Consider the following 8479-nt stretch of genomic DNA (forward strand, 5'->3'; position numbering starts at 1 on the left):
TTCCACAAAATCAACCGTGCTGACAAGCTTTCAACCCGAAGAATGCGAGGATATGTTCCCGACATTTCAAAGAAACATGCTTCAAATACGGTACGTAAAAAAATAGTAATATAGCGAAAATAAGCTTTCATCTGATTGTCTGTGCTGTGTTGTTTTGCTTGTAATGCTTCAAGTGACGAAGCTCTAGTAGTATCAATCAATCAGTATGAGGCTTAGTACTTGTAGTAACTAGTACTTTTACAGCTCGCAGACAAAAAATAACACAATCGTATTCTGAATCATACATTGACAAAGGCGTAATTCTGAGCTATAATTATTAGGTAATGGGGAAAAACCACTCTTTGTTCTTGTGATAATGTGTTTTTGAATATATTCTAGTAAACTTCTGGGTTAGAACTTAGATTTCTTTTGTTGTTTTACTCGGTCACTGAGTCAGTCTTGTTCATTCTTGACAGATTTGCAGTAGTGTGTTTTACTAATTCTTGTTTCTATTTCAATAGATCTAAATGTATAGGTCTGTTTAGTTAATTTAACTTATAATTTCGACTCAGCATTTTGAACATTTTCTTTGCATGTTTTTTTGCTGGGCCTACAGGCAAGCGAGCACTCATTCCAGGAAGTCTGCCAACCAACCATGTGCTACAGAAGTCAGTAGAAATGTTAGGCGCGTTTGATCGATCTGCGCGATCGCGCTGCGCGTTTGGTGGATCGATCAAACGCGCACACATCGATCGATGTGTGCGCGTTTGATCGATACAAAGAATACAAGAATCGTTAAAACGCGCAGCTCTTATATACTTGCGCATTTGGACGATCCGTCTCACAAATCACCATCGTACTACGCACACACACGTCTGCTGGCAATGACCGGAAGTTATGACCGGAAGTAGGTCTTTCTCTTTCTCTCTCTCTCTGTCGATGAACCCATATACTTCAGCTACTGTCAGTATGTTTGTCCCTGTCCCTGTATCTCTTTCTCTCTCCTCCTTGGCCCGCGTGCGTCTCTCTCTCTCTCTCTCTCTCTCTCTCTGTCTCTCTCTGTCTCTCTCTCTCTCATTTAGGCAGTCATCGTGCGCACTTGGTCTTGTGCTTGCCGTGTACACACGGGGGTGTTCGGACACCGAGGCGCGAGTCTGCACACAAAGTTGACTCGGAGAAATAAATCTCTCGCCGAACGTGGAGACGAACTCACGCTGACAGCGACCAACTGGATACAAATCCAGCGCGCTACCGACTGACTGAGCTACATCCCCGCCCGTGTGTGTGTGTTTGTGTGTGTAAGGTTGTGCATGTGTGTGTATGTGCGCGGGTGTGTATGTGTATGTGTCTGGGTGTATGTAAGTGCATGTGTGCAGTGTGTGTGTGTGTGTGTGTGTGTGTGTGTGTGTGTGTGTGTGTGTGTGTGTGTTTGTCTCTTAGGTGGTTCACAATCGTATTGAACTTTTCGCTTGACATCAAGATTGATTTGGGACACATGGCTGATGCATGTATCTGCCTCCACTTGCCGCAGTGTGTGCCTAAACCTCTCCATCATGTATGAGTTAAACGAATGAAGAGAGACTGAAGCAATAAAACTAACTTGCCTATGTGAATAGAGCTCAGCAGTAATCAAAAAAAAAAAGAAAAAATAGCTGAATTGTAATCAAAAACGTTGTCGGGGTATATTTCGGACATTCCTGTATTTGAAACTTTTCACTTCCGGCGTGCGACGTTTGTGTGTGGTAGGGACTTACTTTGTGACAGATCGTCCAAATGCGCAAGTATAAGAGCTGCGCGTTTTAACGATTCTTGTATTGTATTCTTTGCATCGATCAAACGCGCACACATCGATCGATGTGTGCGCGTTTGATCGATCCACCAAACGCGCAGCGCGATCGCGCAGATCGATCAAACGCGCCTAACAGAAACACCAAAGACTCCAGCCAGGAAACCCCCAGTGAGTAAAAATTGCTGTTATTTGCCCAGTATAGTATGCTATTAGTGATACTGATAGTGATAATATGCTACTTGTAACTCTTTTGTGAGTACCGGTACATGTATACTGGGTGTTTTCTCAGTTTCTGTCCGCTGTCAGTGTGAGATTTATAGTTATATATTATAACCTGTTTTTCTAGTTTCATGGTTTAGCCACGACTCACTTTGAATGAGGGTCATCTGCCAGGCATTTAGCTGATTATCTGATAAGTGATATTTTTTAATTTGCTATTTATAAATTACAGTTACAGTAAACTAACACTGTCGCACAAAGTATGTGACTTTTAAAAAAAGATTTGTTTGAAATCATGTGAGCTCTGTCCACTAGATGATGGAGAAGGGAATTTTTCCAGTTGAGTCTGCAACATGGATTTTTTCTCTCTCGGATAACAAATAGTACAGTATGGTAGGAAAAATTTAGGGTTGGTGTGGCGATAACTTCTTCTTCTGCGTTCGTGGGCTGAAACTCCCATGTACACTCGTGTTTTTACGTGTATGACCGTTTTTACCCCGCCATTTAGGCAGCCACACGCCGCTTTCGGAGGAAGCATGGTGGGTATTTTCGTGTTTCCATAACCCACCGAACTCTGACATGGATTACAGGATCTTTTCCGTGCGCACTTGGTCTTGTGGTTGCGTGTACAGTAGTACCTGCCATATCCGGTCACCCATTAGTCATTGCAAAGGTGACCGCAAATATCAGGTGGCCGTTCATTACAGGCCCCCTCCTCCTCCAAAAAAACCCCCAAAACACGATCAAGTTTTCATGAAGAAAAGAAAGCGATCATCCACGAGCCGCCGATTCATTGTCTCTGTTAGTTTTGCTTTCGTTTATACATCTTAATTATTTGCGTGTTTAACTCGATCGTCCTGGCTAAGCTATTGTTTCGTATGTTTCTATGTGTGTTGTTTGGATTATTATATATGTATTTGAGTGTCAGATAAACAAGTGTTTCAAACTCACATCAGCTGTGATCGATCCGGAAGTGACTGCCGTAAATGTACATGTATGCGCATGTCTGTATTTACAGTTTGCGCATGCGTAAGTATTCACGTCGTCTGCTCGTGCTGTGCCGTCTGTGCACACAACACACACACACACACACACACACACACACCACAGGCGCTCACCCGCGAAAGTGACAAGTGGCCGTTAAGTGGCCGCTCCTGTCGAGTAAGAGGGGCACCTTAGGGCAAAAATCAGTGACCGTTGACCGCGTCAGACAGGTTAACGGCCATTAAGAGTCAATTATAGAAGGAAAACTCATTAGTCATGGGAAAGCTGGCCGCTCCGGGTAGGTTCACGCCCACGAAAGGGCCGAAAATGGAAGGGACTACTGTACACACGAAGGGGGATAAGTCACTAGCAGGTCTGCACACAAGTTGACCTGGGAGATCGGAAAAATCTCCACTCTTAACCCACCAGGCGGCCGCGGCCGGGATTCGAACCCTCGACCTTCCGATTACGAGGCCGACGTCTTACCACCCCGCCACAGCGCCCGTCGTGTGGCGATAACAATAAAGATATGTCATAGTGACTTGACTAATTGATTTGAATTCTGCTGCAGGTCAGTCGCCCCCCACCTCCTGGTTGCCTACTACAACTTCGAGGAAATACGACAGGACACCCTTCAGCTTGCTGCACCATGGTGTCTCTTGGAGAACAGCAAGGAACAGATACAGGGAATAACCGAAGCCAGCCAAGTGAAACTGTTGTCCTCTACGTTATGATTACGTACTCCAGCAGACATCAACTTGTGGTCGACGTGCGTGGGTTTTGCTCAAAATACGTAAGTATTCGTCAGTGTTTGGCTTCTCGAATTAAGTTTCAACTTAATCTCTGTCTCGAACCACAGGCGGAAGGTATCGTTCACTGGACCACTACTTACATAGAAAGACTATACTGAACGAATCGTCGGTAAGCTTACCACACTGTCATACTGTCATACTCATAGTGATATCACTGATACATTTGTACAGGTAAACATGGCTGTTTGCTGAAAAAATCGTTGTGAAAAATTGTAATGTCTCTGAAGTTTGATTCAGTCCGTCATTCATTTTGATGGGAAGTCAACCCTTGGTGAGGCTAATACTAATATTGTTTTGATCTGTATTCTGCCAGTGCCATTGCCAACTGCCATGGTTGTTCTTGTGGAGTTCTAGAACAAGCTCTGGTTTGAATGACCAGCTAAAATTAATGCTAATAGTAAATAAGTACATTATTTTTGCATTAGCGGGGTATACAAAATATTTTATTAAAAAAATACCGCATGGTTTTGCTTGATCAAATCATTTATCAGCTAACAATATGCTTTTATTTCAGTTGGACCTGACTTGAGCATGGTTCCGTTGTCTCCGCAACAACAGCTTGATTGAGATACAGGCATGTCCAGTTTTCAGCAAGTGCAGGCTGAGTGTGAAGATCTGATTGCTGATCTAGACACAACATAAGCTGCTTGACACTATTCCAAGGTAAGCGAGAAGCTTTGAAAATAGTTACTTTAATTCAGTAATGCGTAATTATGTATGCAATACTCCTGCTGGTGAGTTCACTACAAACAGGTACTACATTAGAACTAGAAGAATAGGTTCCACAAGAACATTTCTGACTGTTGATGCCACTAAAACTCTCGTTACATCCTGCATTCTGTGTAGATTAGATTACAGCAAATCCCTTCTCCTAGGCTGCCCTGACTCCACTCTCCAACCCTTGCAAAAAGTACAACACTCTGCAGCACTCCTCTCATGAAAGAACTTCACTGGCTTCCTGTGTCTCAACGTATTAGGTATAAAGCTGCCTGCTTCTGCTACAAGATCATCTCTCATTCTCTGAATCGGCACCTGCCTATCTTTCGTAACTGGTCTCCCTCTACACTCCCTCTCGCACCCTTCATTCTTCTGCTGATGCTCGACTTCTCCGTCAAGGTTGCTTTAAACGCAAGGCTCATGGCTTCCGCACGTTTTCATATCATGGCCCTCAGTTATGGAATTCACTCCCCTTTCTATTACGTCACTCTCCATACATGATTTCATCTTTTAAGTCCAATTTGAAAACTCACTTGTTCCAACAACATTACGGATAGTTCCTTAGGCCAAACAAAAAAATAGTCTGTTTACGGTAACATCGGCCCAAAAAATAGGGTCGGTAGGTCGGGATTTTTTTTCTCTCCAAAAAACATCAAATTATTTTGCCAAAAAACATTGACAAACTTTGTTTTAAAATTTTGATTTTTTTTCTTTTTTTCCCAAATGCCAAAAAAAAGTCTAGGGTCGCGCAAAAAAATAGGGTCGGTCGGGATACCGTAAACAGACTTCTTTTTTTTTTGGCCTTGGCATAGAGTCTGGGGATGTGAGATGTGCATGATGTGTTGTTTGAATCTGACAGTGATTGTATGAATTTTTTATACACGTATTGTTGTCACGCGCTTTGAACTTCTGATAAGGCGCTTTATAAATGCCCGTTATTATTATTATTATTATAAGTAGATACACACTTGTAAACTTATGTTAGTTTTCACACGTGAGCATGAAGTGCCTTTATGAGGAATGTATAGTGGCTTGCAATATTGAATTTGAGGGATGTTTGCAGTTATATAATATATTAGCACAGCTCAGTTTTCTACAGGGTTCCGTGAGAACAGTGAAATTCTCCTTTGAGGACTGAAAAATATCTTGGATAATTGGTCTTAATTGGGGGGGGGGGGGGGGGGGAGATTTAAAACATAAGTACATTCACATGTGTTTTTCATTTTCACTGTGTAAAGGTGGGGAGGTCCTTCTCTACTTGTTTCTTTGTTTTCCCATTGACATATATTTTTGTTCTTGTCTATATTTTTTACATAGGTGCTGTCCTCATCCCCAGCCGACTGTTTCCGCTGAAGCCGTGAAGGATGCTTCTTCATGTAGGCGTGGACATCTTTTTCGTCGCCGTGCAAGGCTTCCAGTTCCAGTACCATATAATTTTGTGAATACTCTGGGGACCTGTCATCAACTTTGGAAGGACGCTTTATTTTAACACTTTGTACCCCATCTATGTTGACCAAGATTTTTTAAGCCGAGACCAGCTGTGCTGCAGCAGGTCACTCAGAATTGTAGAAACTGTATCAACAGGCTAGAATCCTGGCGTTAGATCAACGTTACAGGAAGCGACTGAAGCTAACAGTCTAAGCAGGATGCGGATATGTGCCGAATGATAACAGATGCAATGTACATAGTGACTGTGTGTACCTGGGAGACAAGGAGTTAAGACCACATCTGAACTGAGGATTTAGTCTCTCCATAATCAAACGCTGAAGAAGATTTCAGAATGAACTTTGTTAGATAAATTATGGTTGTTATGATCGTCACATTTTAGGTCCCCCCCTTCCCCCCTTTTCAAACTTCCCCGCTTTTCAGACCTTACATTTTTGGATTTTCTGTTCACAACCTGTTGTACATTTACCTACATATTAAGCAGATTTCCTCCTTTTTAAGACCAGCTTATTTTTTTATTCTTGGAGGCCTGAAAAGGGGGTTTGGAAGGACACTGTATTTGTTTGTTCGAAATTCAGAATTCAAATAATTCTTCATCAACGAGTTATTACTGCCTCACCATAGCAGTTAGGCCAGTCTTACTAACTCTTACTTTTATTAATGTGCCGTGATGCAAAGACGTTGAGCAGTTTTCAGATGTTTATGAATCTAGGGCTTTCAAAATTTACTGACATACAATACAATAACTTCATTAATCTCTAAAAGAGAAATTGCATTGCTGAGCTTTTGTGTCCGTAATAATAACATACATAAAACATTCAAAAATAAACATTTGTTCTTTGTCATTCATACATTCTTGTGTTCTTATACATTTCTTCATGTTGGACTCCATGACATCCAAACATGAAGTTCAGTTACCCCTTTTTGAGTCACTTGAGAAAAAGTGACTCTATGTAATCGGTCAGTGTTAGTCTGTCCGGCCGGCCGGCCGGCCGGCCGTCCGTAGACACCACCTTAACGTTGGACTTTTCTCGGAAACTATCAAAGCGATCGGGCTCATATTTTGTTTAGTCGTGACCTCCAATGACCTCTACACTTTAACGATGGTTTCGTTGACCTTTGACCTTTTTCAAGGTCACAGGTCAGCGTCAAAGGAAAATTTAGACATTTTATATCTTTGACAAAGTTCATCGGATGTGATTGAAACTTTGTAGGATTATTCTTTACATCAAAGTATTTACATCTGTAGCCTTTTACGAACGTTATCAGAAAAACAAGGGAGATAACTAGCCTTTTCTGTTCGGCAACACACAACTTAACGTTGGGCTTTTCTCGGAAACTATAAAAGTGACCGGGCTCAAATTTTATGTGAACGTGACTCCCAGTGACCTCTACACTTTGACGTCTGCTTTGGTGACCTTTGACCTTTTTCAAGGTCACAGGTATGTCTTGAAGGAAAAAAATTGAAATATCATATCTCTGAAACTATTCATCGGATTTGATTCAGTTGCTCGATCCATGCAATCTCATTCTTCAGGTATGCATTGTGTTGTGAATAGCAATTTCTTCCTGTCCATCTGATGCCTCATATAATATTCAGAACTGCGAAAGTGACTCGATCGAGCGTTTGCTCTTCTTGTTAACTTTGAAGGTCACATTGTGGGCGAATTTTTAGCAAAAAGTTGGAACATGGTATGACTGTTCTTACTCACAAGGGAAGTGATTTTGTTATTTACTGATTTTCATTTTGTGTGGCCTTCTTTCACCCATTTAATCATTCATAAATGTTCATACCCAAGGGAAGTAATTCACATATCTATGGCCAATGTTTTCACAGGGCATCTATAGTGTGGATGAACACTGTCTCCACTCAAAATAGTCCTTTGCTATTGTACATTGTGAATCAGCATTTTTGTTTTTTTCCTGTTTGAATAAAGTGCAATCATTTTACAACCAAAGTGTTAATGTTAAAGATGTTTACATAATGTGTGAAGGATGATGCATTTGAAAACTAATATTGTTAAATGTAAATTGACCTGTGACAAGTCAGCATAGTGCAATATCCAAGCATGAAACCCGCACACAATTCCCAAACAACATGCTTTCTTTTCCACAAAATTCCATCCAGTGGAAAACAATTATGTGAACGTCATAACATGGTGTTTTTTTACATTAATAATCAAGCCTTACACCAACTAAAATGGTGTTAATAGGCATTTGAGCAAGCTTTAACACCAACATAACATGGAGTTAATAGGCATTTGAGCAAGCTTTAACACCAACATAACATGGGGTTTTGCATGTTATACCAGCAATAACATGATGTTAATCACATTACAAGCAAGCTGTAACACCACCAAAACAAGCAGTTTTGCAAGTTAAGTCTACGATAACATGATGTTAATCACATTACAAGCAAGCTGTAACACCACCAAAACAAGCAGTTTTGCAAGTTAAGTCTACGATAACATGATGTTAATCACATTACAAGCAAGCTGTAACACCACCAAAACAAGCAGTTTTGCAAGTTAAG

At 41.2% G+C, this 8479-nt stretch overlaps 1 long non-coding RNA gene across 2 annotated transcripts; it reads left to right on the forward strand.

The window, feature by feature from the left end:
- The first annotated feature begins 28 nt into the window (after window positions 1-28).
- LOC138971261 (uncharacterized) lies at window positions 29-7911 on the forward strand. 2 transcript variants are annotated; one of them, XR_011457205.1, is made up of 6 exons: window positions 29-90; window positions 596-1936; window positions 3543-3764; window positions 4298-4446; window positions 4630-4760; window positions 5818-7911. It is a non-coding gene; the product is annotated as an uncharacterized lncRNA (long non-coding RNA). The 2 variants fall into 2 exon arrangements; XR_011457204.1 differs by lacking the exon at window positions 4630-4760.
- Window positions 7912-8479: the final 568 nt, after the last annotated feature.

Source organism: Littorina saxatilis, linkage group LG7 (assembly GCF_037325665.1).
Source record: "Littorina saxatilis isolate snail1 linkage group LG7, US_GU_Lsax_2.0, whole genome shotgun sequence".
In the NCBI taxonomy this organism is placed as follows: Eukaryota; Metazoa; Mollusca; class Gastropoda; order Littorinimorpha; family Littorinidae; genus Littorina; species Littorina saxatilis.